We start from the raw sequence: 15,649 nt of genomic DNA on the forward strand, positions 1-15,649 counted from the left end.
CATTGTAAGCTTTATGCAGAAACTGGACTTGAATGACTTTGTTGTAGGCAAAATAATAATAAATTACCACTTATGTTCAAAATTTTAAATAATGAATCGCCTAAGTACCTAGAAAACATCATTGAACCATACCTTCACAACAATATAAATGTAAGATACCCACTAAGAAATAGCCGTATTTTCAATCCCCCTTTCTGTAGAACTGAGAATTGTGTAGAGAATTGAACCTTCTATCTGCAGAAACTTTAAATGCTACTTCCCTTCAACAATTTAAAAATATCATCAAGTCTGATAATCTGAACAACACTGAAGAAATAGCTAGCACATTTAAATACTATGGGCCAAGAAAATTCAATATCATAATTTGTCAGCTGAGAAATCATGCTAGCAACCTAAATAGTGACTTATATATGGATCATCTGAATGACACACCAGCATGTAGATGTGGACATGAAATTGAAAATGCATTTCATTTTATAATTGAATGCCCACTCTATAACAACTTTAGAATGCAATTAGTAATACAAATTTCTCAATTTGGTATAACCGGTAATCATGATCATTTTAATCTAAAAACTCTATTAAAGGGATGCTTAATATGCAGCGCTGATATTAACATATCCATTTTACAAAGTCTATCTGACTACATTTGTCTAACTAATAGGCTTGATATGTAATCTCACTCACAGCAAAACTTAACATTGAAAGTGATGCTATTATTTATAGTGTCATTATCACTCTGCTAATAAGTATTGATACTGGTATATATCTATCTTCACAACATCTCTGGTGTTCGGCTGGACTGGATGGAATTTATGAATGTACTATTCTATAATCTGTTCTAACTATTTCATAGTTACATGAGTATTCTATAGTTCTTTGTTAAATTTTTAAGAGAATTAACCCCAATAATACATAATAATATCTACAATTTCCTATATGAATCCATATCATTTTCTGAAATTTTACAAAATGTTTATTTCTTGGTAACTTATCCTATATATCCATTGGGTGGATGGTCAATGTGTTTATACACAGGGACTTTTGGGCCTGTATCCCTTGGATTTTATGTAGGATGGGTTGTCAATAAATATACATGATTTCTTTAATTGTTAATATCTAAAACATAAACAGAAAATGATTAAATAAAAGTTGTAAAATGTTCATTTCACAAGCTAATTTGGAGTTATTCCCCCTGCACTGTTTAATTGGATTGTTATGACAGAATATATGTAATGTTTGTAAATAAGTTTGGAAAGGACTTGAATAGGCCTAGCCTGATGTCCAATCCAATGGACATATAAAAAGTCAATAAAATCTGTTGAAATGAAATGAAGTAAAAAGCAACTGGTCCTGTTTGAAGTGCACTGATCCAGATAACGAGGGCTTCAGGCCCGATCGAGCGCCAAAATACTCCCACACTATCACCACCACCACCAGAACTTATGAAATCTAGACGCTCTGTGGAACATTCTTTGACTAAAATAAAGCTTTTCAAATCTGCTGATATTTGTTTTTGATAAGTTAACAAAATATCTACTGGCCAGGCTGGATAGCTTGTTGAAAAACTTACTGGTCCACCCGGAAACCGACTGGCATGTGGCCAGTGGACCAGAAGTTAATTCCACCGCTGCTGGGGGAGAATTTCTAGAAGAGTACATGACTTGTCACTACCGTTAGCAACCATGAACTGATAATATTTTGATGATTGGTCGTTTTTGGTTGTTTGAGCAATTTCTTGTTTAGCTCCGACAAAAATGTAAAATCTCATCAAGTGGTACAGTAACGGTATATCTTCTTTGTTAAAAAATATGAATAGTTATCTCCCTTCGCAAAATCTGAAAATATGTATTCTTACGCACATCGGCAAATGAAACAGGTTACATTTGGTAGTTACATTGAGTCCAACTTGAGTAGAAATTGATATATATATAACAATGAACTCCAATAAGTGTATACAATGTTCACAAAATGAATGGTGTAGGACATTCATTACAAAATAACCCAATATCTTTGTAACACACATGTACCCAACGAAATTACTTTCCTGTGGATAGTGCTAGTCGAAATAGCAAGACCTCGAAAAAGTTGTGTACAATCTTTACACTCACAACTCAAATATACATATACCTCTGAAATCTAAAGAATTGGGATAATTTTAGCTTGTCTGTTCACTTACGCTGAAACAGCCTGTGTGCCTTGGAATATTTCTTTTCTAGCTGTCCACTTACAACTTGTTTTTTTTTGTTGGAGAAATATACTGAGAATGTGTATTTTTGGATAAATATAGTCTGAAGAGTAGGAATATAGTTTCCTTAACTTGTACACAGTATAATGACCATATCATTTTGGCAAATTGCAGTCTTTCTGTTAATTCCCATTTCAAATGTCAACATAATCCAGCGTTGGTCAAGAAAAATCAATCAATTGCTGCGGTCTAAGATATCATTTTCCTAATCCAAAACGTATACCGCCGACTTGGAATCCACATATGGTGCCCCTGTGTACATATTCTATGATGGTCTGTATTGTTAGACGTGTGGTATCACATGCGTAATCTCTTGTTCCGGTGCCTATAAGTGGTATCCGCTTCATTAATCTTGTTGAACTTTGTCTTCTGTTGGTCTTTCGAACACGCGTAAATCCACGCATGCGCGATGAAAAGGGGCTGCCATTTGATATCTCTTTCCATTTGGCAGACAGGTACAATAGCTGTTTTAAACTATTGTTATATCCGGTCAACCTCTTCAAACTGCATTCGGCTATAAGCAGATAAACGAATACTGGAAAGTGAAATCATTCCAGAGGAAGAGATATAAAGCATTAAATTATCACAAAAAAGCAACGTGACAGCAAAATCTACAAAACAAAAACATTTCTAAGGCAACCAAGTTGAAAAATGAATGGTTTTATATTTTATATCCGGTATAATCTGCTAATGTAAACAGAAACAAATGGCCCAATGGACTTTGAGTTTAGATAAAACATATTCAAAGTTTACTTCTACGATATACTTACGTTGTCTATCAAACATGAATATGCGCTGGAAGTCCGCGTTTGTCAGTGTAGCGTCCATATAGATGGCGTTGGACTGTCCGATAACCAACAGGCCCAGGCCAATCACGTGGGCCATGAGTGTCACCATTACAGGTCACTGTAAAAGTAAAGGATACCCAGCATATTTTGGTTTTCATAACGTTCATCCTCGTTACACCTTACCTTAGCACTCTCTCCTTACGTAACAATACTTCCCTCATCGGTAACACCCAATTTATGTAATAATAACAACGGGTACAATCTACGCTATGTAATATAACTTTTCCTAGCAGCAACATTTTTCTATTTTGTTATTTCACCTGTGTCGCATTTCCCTCAGTAATAATATTGCCACATATGCAAGACCAGTTGCAGTTCATATCGTGTACAAGATAAAAGTGATGGAATGAATATCTTTGAAACAAGATTTTCACTAATTAAATGATTCATTAGATAAATCCTACAACGATTTAAGTCCTACAGGATTCTCGGTGTTGTTGTTGGATCGTGACTTGGTAGATTTGATGTTTACATGTGATATTGTTAAGATCGAGTGTATACATAGACGACCTCTGTTGGTTTACTGGCCAAGTGGTACGACTCCAAGTCTATCAAATGTGAACCAATTTGCACAAAGGATAAACTGGCTTATCAGTACAGCAGCACCAGGCTAATGCTCTAGTCTCCACAAATAGCAGGCAGAATGAAATACACTTATTTCTTATAATCAATTATGTGGAAACATGATATACATAGATGGTATCTTTGATAAGGAAAGAAGGTTACTCTTTATATTGCATGAGGGTATTCATATTATGACACACTATGTACACATCAGACAACCCTTTTAAATTTTCAATTAGGCTTGATTGTTTCTATAAATAAACACTTTTTTGATAAAAAAAATTCGTCATACTATTTCAGAAAGCTACTTTTGTTACAAAATGACAATAGATGTGTATTACTATACGTTTGTTTCTACAGTTGTACTGATGTATGATTCAACATCGTTTGATAAAACGTTGTATCAGAGGAAATTATGGTATTATACAATGTCGAGAATACAAACCAATTAACGTAGGTTATTACTTTAGATTAAAATATGGAGAAGGTAAATATGTATCAAAAATGATGTTTGATTCAATGCAGATTGATGGTTGGTCAATAAAAATTATGTCGTTTCTAGAAAAATATTAATAAAAAATAAGTAGGGTTAAGGACAGGTCTATCAAATTAAAGAGAAATATACTTATACTATAGTAATGTTTCTACTAAAAGTGCCAATTTCGTCTAGTGTCTAAAACCTATCACCTCTTTTTCTACATGAACGCGTGTCTGCATTAGAATGAAGAATGACGCACCATTTGGATATTAATAATGTATCTGCATTCATTTCGAAGTTTCATTTAAAGAGGTCTTAAAGTACATATTACTGGTAGGTAGTACTACTGTGTACTGTTATTTATAGAAGTCTCAAATTACTTAGTAATAGCATACCACAGTTACACTCCAGTTTAATCAAAGATGTTATTGGGTGTGGCTATATACGACTTGATGTAGAACGTGCTACACTCCCTCATTCTGTAGTAATGATTGCCCTAGCTTCATAACAATGTAACTGATTACTCTGACCACCTACAGTTTACCGGTAAGTATTTATTACGTCAACGACCCGACTCAACCTGGTCGATGTAACAGCAAGTAACTGATCCTGACCAGCCCTCGTTACTTAACCTCACCATTGTAAGCGTCACGTGCTCCTTTGTCTCCATAACAAAGTGTTCACCTGACGCAGATTATCAGAGAGTTGCACAAACAAATCTTGCAGTTTTGAAATAGAGCATTGACATAAAAGGATTTTGTCATTCTTCAGTTTTTTAAAGATGGTTCGCTAATTACAAAGTAAGGCAGGAGTACTTCATCGAAACAATGTATATTTCAACGTAATTTACAATAAAAATATATTATACATGTAAAAACATTTTCTTTGAAAAGTAAGAGAACTAAATCTGGTCCCTGGCTAGTCGTGGTCTTTTGTCACAACGATTTATTTTACATTATTTTGTGCTTAACACAACATTTGTTAAAACCTGTCAAATAATTACACACAACTGTCATTTTTTCTCATGTTGCATGAGTTTCAGAATACCCGCTTATCTGACAGTAGACGAATGACTCGACCAGTAGCGAGACTTTATTTTTTGGTAAACAATAGTATAAGGCTAGGACAACGCCAACAATCCTCGAGTTAATGAAGTCAAGAGTTTGATTAACCTGAAGTACTCAATGCTGAGACGCCAGATTAGGGAAAAAAATATTCCAAAATATCATTACACCAACCCAAATGTTGATAAAATGAATGGAATGTTTACAATATGTAACAAACGATTAATCAAAAGGGTTTGTACATTTCTTGTAAAACTGCAAATAATTATAAAAAATAACAATCGAAATAAATCAGTATGTCAAAAATACTATACTTTGCATTATGATTATGGCAGTGAAGATAATTTGCTGTGAAAATTGAGTATTCAATACATATATGACTAATGCTGATAAATCTGTTCATGTATATTCTTACTCTGTCACATGCATGAACTAATGCTGAATCTGTTCATGTGTAATCTACATGTGTGAAATAATGCTAAAACTGTCCTTGTATAATACTACTGTTTCACATGTATGAAATGAGGATGTGTAATCTTACTGTTTCACATGTATGAAATAATGAGGCGTAATTTTACTGTTTCACATGTATGAAATAGCTATGTGAAAACTTACTGTTTCACATGTAAGAAAATAATGTTGAATCTGTTCATGTATAACCTTACTGTTTCTTTGTAACAATACATCTGATACATTGCTGAATCTTTCTATGAAATAATGCTTAATCTGTCCGTGTGTAATCTACTCTCTCTGTCATGTTTTATTTTGATTGATGTTATTTTGTTTGACCTCTTGTTACACACTTTGTGTGTCAGAGCGTTATTAAAAAAAATCTTGAATCTTGAATCTTGAGACGTACCGCTGCTCCGTGACATCATTCATTCACATTCTTTATCCATTCTTTATCAGCAAAAAACCCGTAGGCTTATATGTATATATATAAAATTCTCTAAACATAATTAGAATAAACAGGAGAGTGACATCACAGTATACATAAAACACCGTTCAATAATGTGCATATAACAATATTTCATTAACACATTACAGTTTTGAAACACCATAATACATTTACCTTGAATTAATGCCTCTTAAATGATTAGTATAAATATTTTCCTAACTTGGATAGCTCTTTAACATTATTCATACTAAGTAAATCGAGGGTTTTCTGTAATAACATTGTTTGATTAATCTGTGCCTGAGATCGCTATGAAATGAAAAAAATCAAAATCAAATGAAACTCGTCTTCTATATCTCTCAAATTACATTTGTAACAAATGCTGTTTCTCCTTGTGACGTCATGATATCTTCCAATTTCTATATTTCATTACTGAGACGATATCCTAAATTAAGTTAACATTTGTTTATATTTATTTTCAATAGGTTTACATAAATAAAATTGAATACAATTACTTTCTATTAAGTGTTCATAAAAAGGCCGTTACCTTTGACAATATGTTTTGTTTGGAAGTATCCCTGATATCGTATACGGGGCTCGTCCTACTAGTTTACCGAACAAAACAAACAAATAACAAGTGAACCGCGTGGCAAATTGTAGAGATTTAAGGAGACTAATACATATCTGCAATGAACTTCTCTTTACAACTTGTAAAGTGTACAACTTTACAACTTTCTGGGGGTACAAACCAGACAAAATCAACGGGATACAATGATTTTTGAATATGGAGAAGTAGGTTTAAAGATGATACACATTGAAAGTTTTATGAAATATCTGAAAATTAAGTGGGTGGAAATTTTATAGGATGGAAATGGGGAATGGCAAAGTTTAGCGAAATCAAATTTTAGTAAAGGAGGGGAAAGGTTGTGGAATCTGAAAAAGTCAAAACTGGAGGAAACACCAAAAAAGATAAGTAATGTTTTCTGAAAAGATGTTATTTTAGCATGGAAGTAATATAAAGGTGATAATAATAAAGTCTCCATTTTTCTTGGTGATGATCTTTTGAATTACATGCCAGTTCCTAATTTAAAATAATTTATTGAATATGAAAGGAACGGGGTGAAAACAGTTGTTAAACAATAACTATCCCTTTTTGTCATTCAATGACATTAAGACTAAATGTGAGAAATTGAATTATTTACAATATTTTGCATAAATATACAACATTCTGAGAGAAATTTAAACATAATACGACAACCATTGATACACAATCAATCCGAACGGCACTGTATAGGTTCCGGAAATAGCGATCACCGAAGCAAGAACTAAACAAATCACGTTGTTGGTCACCTCCAGTCGAGGTAAATTTGGATTAATTAGTCAAAACGGAAACAGCAGTTATTGTTACAACTTTTGAACCCGATAAAATGTCATATATATTGATAATCACTTCTTAATTTTACATTATCGATCATTAATCTCAAGCGCTGACATCCGAGTCGATCTAATTTCTACAATTCTAATAATATATCTCATAAACTTTGATTGAATTCAGAGATGATGATACATAAAGAGCGTATGAGGAGACAATCAAAGCAAATTCCTGTTAAGTTAATGACTGAAGTTTGAACAACCGTGGCTCTTAATCGACGACTACTGTATGGTTACTTGCTTGTTATGATAAAATTGAATTTGGTTACCAGTGATTGTACTGTCGATTACTTGCGATTTCCTTGTATGATTATTACATGACAATAAGTCGCTTCCGACTGTAATTACAGAGGTTTAGCAACCTTACGGGTATATGTGAGCTACATGTACACGTACCACTATATTTTATGATTACATAAATGACCGTCCACGTGTACGTGTAGCATGTATAGATGTGACGTTTCAACCTTTCTATCGTAATATGAAAAGGCAAAGCCTAAAAAGAGCGTTGCTTTTGTTGATCTCTGATCATTACTGATTCAGAATGAGGTAATACTGCTTTCAAAATGAGATAATAACACTAGCTTAAAGAGATTTTAAGACCGACGTAACAATTAGGGGAGACAGGGGCAAGTTCGGCCCATTTTTATTTATATCCGTTCTGGGAAATATATAGGAGCACGTCCGGTTTTTGAAGAATTATTTAACTTTTCCTTTCGGAAGATCGGATGGCCGAACAAGCCCCGCCATAGAGTAAGTTCGGACAGGCATTCGAGTAAGTTAGGCACCCGTTTGGAATCAGCTTAATTATATCGACATAAAGCATGCAACTTCAGATGTTCCCGCCAATTTTACGGCTTTTTATTTATGGCATAGGCTTGGTTTTGTTTTGTATTGTTTAACGTCCTATCAACAGCTATGGTCATTTAAGGACGGCCTCTCCTGTGTGCAAGATGCATGCGTGTAGTGTATGCGTGTGTGTTTTGGGAGGCTGTGATATCTTCGTGTCTGTCTCTTTGTGATAGCACGGAACTGATGCCGACTTTATAGTGCTACCTCACTGAAACATTCTGTCGAAGACACCCAGCAGGACACCCTACCCGGTCACAGTATACTGACAACGGCCATCCAGTCGTCCCACTCCTAAATGCTGAGCGTTATGCAGGAGTAGAAACTACCATTTTTACAGACTATGGTATGTCTCGGCCAGGGGACAGAACACAAAGCTTTCCTCACAGAGGCGAACGCTCAACTAAAGGCCAAAAGTGAGGCATTGTGAAAGGAGAGATTAGGAAGAAGAAAATTGTTTAGAAAGAAGAGAAAATTTAAGATCACAAATTAAGTCGCCTCTTACGATCATGCAATGGGGGCAGCAGGTAAAATTATTACGCCCTACCTGCAAGGATCAGTTGCATGGGCCGAACTTGCCCCGGTATCATGGGCAGAACCTGTCCGGGCTCAAATTTATATTTCAAAAAATACCTATAGTAAAACAATATGATAGTAAGTGTTTGGCTTGGCTTTTATGTCTATCATTTGAAGCTGTCATTGTGTTATACGTTTGACCGTCAAAAACGAAGCAATTCCGTTTACAGAAAGGTAATTAACTAGAAAGATGCTGGTTTTCTTTCTAACCTCTCAAAAGTAACTTAATTTTATATTAAAGTTTTCCTCCCCATTTTTATGTGATGGACTTTTTTCATTCATGTATACTATAGATGTGTAACAGGAGAAAGAGAAATACAACGCCCAGACCGGGGTTCGAACCCGGAACCCTCCGAACTCTTGACTGACGCTTTAACCGGTTGAGGTGCCTGGACGCCGACGATCGACCCAGTCCAGTTCCGCTACATTCCTCCCTCCTTCAACAAAGTCTTCGACCCCGAAGACACACCAGACCGTATACCACCTTCCATGGGTATAAGGAAAAAGAGGAGATGTAATGGCCAGACTGGGGCTCGAACCCGGGACCCTTCGGACAGATGAGCTACTAGGGCCCGTATTCATGAAACTGTTCTCATGCTCAAGCATGGATTTTGTGCTCAAACCTAATTTCTTGTTTCCGTTATGAATTAATAATAAAATCTTATTTCGTCAATGATTTTGTAATATATTGATAAGCCGAATATTGTTTTCAATGTTTACATTTGACATTTTGATAGTTTTACATGATTTAACTGAGTTATTTAAAAAAAAGTTGGTTTAAGCACAAAATCCATGCTTGTGCATGAAAATTGTTTCATGAGTACGGGTCCTGGTCGTCGACTATCGACTAAACGGGGAACATAAAAGTGGATCAAGTCTTTGTATCCTTACGCTGCAGTTTTCATCGTTTAGTATAATACATTTCGATATATATATATGAGACTTCTATCTCTCTGGAACTATAAGAAAATTCTTCGTTTGTTTAACCGTTCTCCCTAAGTTTCTATTACAATGTTTAAGTATTTCACTAAACTCAGTACAGCTCTTTTGGCAGTAACTGCACTCGAAATTGTCCATCTGTGTGAGAAAAAAACGTTTAATCCAATAAACCATACAGTAATATAAAGCCGCAATCGCTATTAACATACAGTCTGGTCGCTATTATCCATACAGTAGCATGTCCAAAGGTGCTATTTACAATCATTGTTTATATTATATTTAAAAACGAAAACGCTTTCGTTAATGTGTGTTTTGAATTTATAAATCTTTGAATTAAAAACAAAAACATAAACAATGTGTCAAAGGAGATCTGAGAGTTAATTATTGACATAATCTGCATGCACCTTCGTAATGATGATAGTATACCGAAAACATGTCTATGATCACGTAATGATGATAGTATACCGAAAACATGTCTATGATCACGTAATGATGATAGTATACCGAAAACATGTCTATGATCACGTAATGATGATAGTATACCGAAAACATGTCTATGATCACGTAATGATGATAGTATACCGAAAACATGTCTATGATCACGTAATGATGATAGTATACCGAAAACATGTCTATGATCACGTAATGATGATAGTATACCGAAAACATGTCTATGATCACGTAATGATGATAGTATACCGAAAACATGTCTATGATCACGTAATGATGATAGTATACCGAAAACATGTCTATGATCACGTAATGATGATAGTATACCGAAAACATGTCTATGATCACAAGCATGCTGTGACCTTTATTAATCTGCCTCGCTTCGGCGATCGCTATTACCACAGTGTATTGTAATAGAATGGATTGATGTATGCACATATTAATGTCCTAATATAAAGAATGTTTGCAATGTATATATATGTATATATATATGCTGTCAGGCATGCAAGGGTGTATGTGTGTGGGATGTACTTATGTAATATGTAGCAGTTTGTACCTGTATGTGTGGGTGTGTGTATGTATGTGTGTGGGGTGTACCTATGTAATATGTAGCAGTTTGTACCTGTATGTGTGGGTGTGTGTATGTATGTGTGTATGTGTGTGGGATGTACTTATGTAATATGTAGCAGTTTGTACCTGTATGTGAATGTATGTGTGGGTGTATGTGTGTGTGTGTGTGTGGGATTTACTTATGTAATATGTAGCAGTTTGTACCTGTATGTGTGTGTGTGTGGGATGTACTTATGTAATATGTAGCAGTTTGTACCTGTATGTGTGGGTGTGTGTATGTATGTGTATGTGTGTGGGGTGTACCTATGTAACATGTAGCAGTTTGTACCTGTATGTGAGTGTATGTGTGTACAATTATGTGTGGTATGTAGGACTCCTGTTATATTTTTGTCGTCTCGATTGTGTGTTTACTTCATTTATATATGCATAGTATGTACGTGTAGTTAAATTTCACATGATTGTACACTGTTTATGCTTTTGTGTCTATGCATATAGGTTTAAGTTGGTAGGTACATTCGTATTTGTACATTTGTATTTCTCCAGACATTCTTTTTGAATTATTTCAAATAATACATAAAAGAACATCATCTTTTTCATTTACATAAATTCAGTTTATCAGGTTTGAATTTAAGGAAATTATAGCAATCCCAAATCAAGAAAGCATGATTTTATAGCATAAAAATGAATTTATAAATATGAATGTACATGTACTGTCAATATTTGAATATGAATAGAAGAAATGGTTTGGGTAAGTAATATATCATTTTGATCAAATTAAATATTATTATTATTGTAGTGAATGAGAATGAAAGAATAAATGATTTGGAGGTTGAGAGAGGAAATGAAAAAGAAGGAGCGAATGAAGGGAAGGACGCCTCCTGCGTGATGCTATATTATGCAAGAGGGATGAATCCGGGGCACCCCCACCCTGGCATCCCTCTCAAAAGATGCTGGGGGAATAAAATCCAATTTGAACATTTGAAAAAAAAAGAAGAGAATTACGTATAATCAAATAATAATAATAATAATGCAAGGAATGTCAGGAAACCAGATGATGATGATGATGATGATAATGATGACGACGATTTGTATTTTTACCTGTACCAAAATACAAAAAGGGAACAATCGGTCTTGAAACGTTGCGACACGTTTAATACGTATATTGTTTGTGGTAAACACTTTGATATCTTTACGGCAATCTCTTTATACTGGCATGTAACCCGATTAAAAAATTACCTGTAAATACTAATACTAATTATGTTAATATTATTGTTTTAAATCGGTCAAAACCTCCACTTTGGCAGATTATTTTTGGTCAGACATTATCAACCTCTTATGGGAGAACTATAACAAGTCAAATCAAGTCAATTTTGTTTATTATAGTATCATATATCACAATTACATCGTACAAGTATATAGTTACACAGTGTAAAAACATATAGTTACATAACAGGGATCAATCATCTTAATGTAAAAATATATAGACCATATCATATTTTTGTTAGGAACAGCTAAAATACGTAATATATTAATAAATTTAAACAAACTATCACATGTTCCAATCCAGAGAGCAGGTGATTGGGACAGCCCCTACCTAACAAGCTCTCTGGATTTTGTACTTTCATATCATATACTATAATAATTAAAAGGTATAACATTACAAAGCATTCCTAGCCGGACTGAATCCTTTCAAGCAGTGTAGAAAAACCCGGTGTAAAACGTAGAGCCAACCATTTTTTTTTTTTTAATTGAATGCTTTACCATAGGAGGGAATAACTGATATGGTGTTGTTCAACATAATAGTAATGACCAGTCTATCTACATATTAACAAGAAATAGCAATGCCTACACGTGAAATAACACCGAAAAAGAAAGTTCCTATACAGAACACCGCCATGAGCGCTCACAGAGGTGCTTCTTACAACAGACATTGGTGTAAAACATATTTCGTAAATGACAGATATGAAGAAAACAGAAAAAGGCAATTGGGAATAGTGGTAAAGTTTTCACTTAAAAAAAATGGAAACAATAACTATAAAAATGTTAACTGTATAGCGTATAGGTACAAGTGTTCATCAATCGTATAATCTACCAGAGGAAGAGCAGCACGAATACAGAATGAATACGAGCTGAAATCAGACGTCAAAGGCAACTATCTAATTTCAAGCAAAAATAAACTAATTGCCTTTATCGCGTCGCTTAAGATTAACTCCAAATGAAATCCATGCCCACTGCAATGTCGAGGTAACTGACAAAATTACAAAGAACGTGTTGCCTGTTGACGATATTGAGGGGAACATTACAGCATCCGGAGTTAATGGCATTATATACTATATACTATTTATATTTATATATCCAAGCTTAATTTATAAGTAGTGTTGATGAACTCTCTGATATAAATCTCTATATCAATGTCTTATGATTTTACGCATGTATATATGTTATATAAAAGTAAAAATAATAGCAGGATTTTTATTTTGGTCGATAATCCTGATATGATTTAATCATACAGATGGAAAAGAGACAAAACTGAAAGTTTGTGTTCTCACTGTCCACAAACTATTATTAAAATTACCAAAACACTGCTGCATTATCCAGACGCATTGTTCATTTTTCAAAGCCAGATGAATCAGTTAATTTGTGTATCCTTTGAAAATGCTGTTGGTGAAAAGCGATTGTTTGTAATTGTTATTTGTCTTTTTAAAACTCAGTATTCTGTATACATATAAGGATAGAACAAATAGTTTTGAAAACTAACTCACCTGCGAATACCTTTTCCTTCAGTTTGCAGAGAAATCACACAAATCGCTGACAGGTAACACGAATAGTGATGAACAGACAACGAACCTAATCAAGCGTAGGCTCATTCCTTACATAAATACTATTGTCACTATGTTAGGGTCAAAGTTCAAACATCTTCCGATAAACCCAATATCCTCACACAATGCCATTAACATCAGTGACGACGCGTAGTGGTCAGCCTTGCGGGAGGCGACTTTGGCACTCCCTCGCCAATCGTCCTTAATGACGTCAATGGAATCATTAGGTAATAATTTGAAAATTACACTGTAAGTGACGATGAGATTTTATAACAAATATATATGTGTATGAATATAATTTTCACACCTTGAAATAATGCAATCGATCCTCTAATCGTGCTTACTTGCTAAGCTGATTTAGAACAGTGTAATGCTTCATGAACAATGATGGTCGTAAATGATCAATACATGTCAGAATATCAGATGTAATGAGCCTAATCATCCTACAAGTAGTGAACAATACTATGTAATCAACAGAAAGTAACTACTAAAACACAAAAAGCTAACTCATAACTAACGAAACGCATAAAGCTAACTCCCCTGGAATGTTAAGCGACGAAACACAGATCATTATATCCTTATAAATGTTAACCCACGAAAATAATCCCTATGAATGTTAACTGAGGAATTAAACGAACACCATAGCAATAATAACAGATGAAACAGACAAATAGCTTCATAAAAATGTTAATTAAGGAAACACAGCAAGCTATCTCTACAGGAATATTAACTAGCGGAATGTCAACAGACGGCACATAAATAGCTATTTTCCCTAGAAATATCAACTAGAAGCTAACTCCCTAGGAATGTCAACAGACGGCACATAGATAGCTAATTCCCTAGAAATATCAACTAGAAGTTAACTCACTAGGAATGTCGACAGAAGGCACATACATAGCTAATTCCCTAGAAATATCAACTAGAAGCTATATATGTAACTCATTAGGAATGTCGACAGAAGGCACATACATAGCTAATTCCCAAGAAATATCAACTAGAAGTTAACTCACTAGGAATGTCAACAGAAGGCACATAAATAGATAATTCCCTAGAAATATCAACTAGAAGCTAACTCACTAGGAATGTCGACACTAGGCACATAGATAGCTAATTCCCTAGAAATATCAACTAGAAGTTAACTCACTAGGAATGTCGACAGAAGGCACATACATAGCTAATTCCCTAGAAATATCAACTAGAAGCTAACTCATTAGGAATGTCGACAGAAGGCCCATACATAGCTAATTCCCTAGAAATATCAACTAGAAGTTAACTCACTAGGAATGTCAACAGAAGGCACATAAATAGATAATTCCCTAGAAATATCAACTAGAAGCTAACTCACTAGGAATGTCGACACTAGGCACATAGATAGCTAATTCCCTAGAAATATCAACTAGAAGTTAACTCACTAGGAATGTCGACAGAAGGCACATACATAGCTAATTCCCTAGAAATATCAACTAGAAGCTAACTCATTAGGAATGTCGACAGAAGGCCCATACATAGCTAATTCCCTAGAAATATCAACTAGAAGTTAACTCACTAGGAATGTCAACAGAAGGCACATAAATAGATAATTCCCTAGAAATATCAACTAGAAGCTAACTCACTAGGAATGTCGACACTAGGCACATAGATAGCTAATTCCCTAGAAATATCAACTAGAAGTTAACTCACTAGGAATGTCGACAGAAGGCACATACATAGCTAATTCCCTAGAAATATCAACTAGAAGCTAACTCATTAGGAATGTCGACAGAAGGCACATACATAGCTAATTCCCTAGAAATATCAACTAGAAGCTAACTCACTAGGAATGTCAACAGAAGGCACATAAATAGATAATTCCCTAGAAATATCAACTAGAAGCTAACTCACTAGGAATGTCGACACTAGGCACATAGATAGCTAATTC

General features: G+C 34.5%; 1 long non-coding RNA gene across 1 annotated transcript; it reads right to left on the reverse strand.

Annotated features, from left to right (window-relative positions):
* Positions 1 to 1,870: 1,870 nt before the first annotated feature.
* LOC110451593 lies at positions 1,871 to 13,784 on the reverse strand. Its single transcript, XR_002463095.1, has 3 exons — positions 13,675 to 13,784; positions 3,019 to 3,154; positions 1,871 to 2,762 (listed from the first exon to the last, which is right to left on the reverse strand). It is a non-coding gene; the product is annotated as an uncharacterized LOC110451593 (long non-coding RNA).
* Positions 13,785 to 15,649: the final 1,865 nt, after the last annotated feature.

This window comes from Mizuhopecten yessoensis, unplaced genomic scaffold, assembly GCF_002113885.1.
Source record: "Mizuhopecten yessoensis strain PY_sf001 unplaced genomic scaffold, ASM211388v2 scaffold673, whole genome shotgun sequence".
In the NCBI taxonomy this organism is placed as follows: Eukaryota; Metazoa; Mollusca; class Bivalvia; order Pectinida; family Pectinidae; genus Mizuhopecten; species Mizuhopecten yessoensis.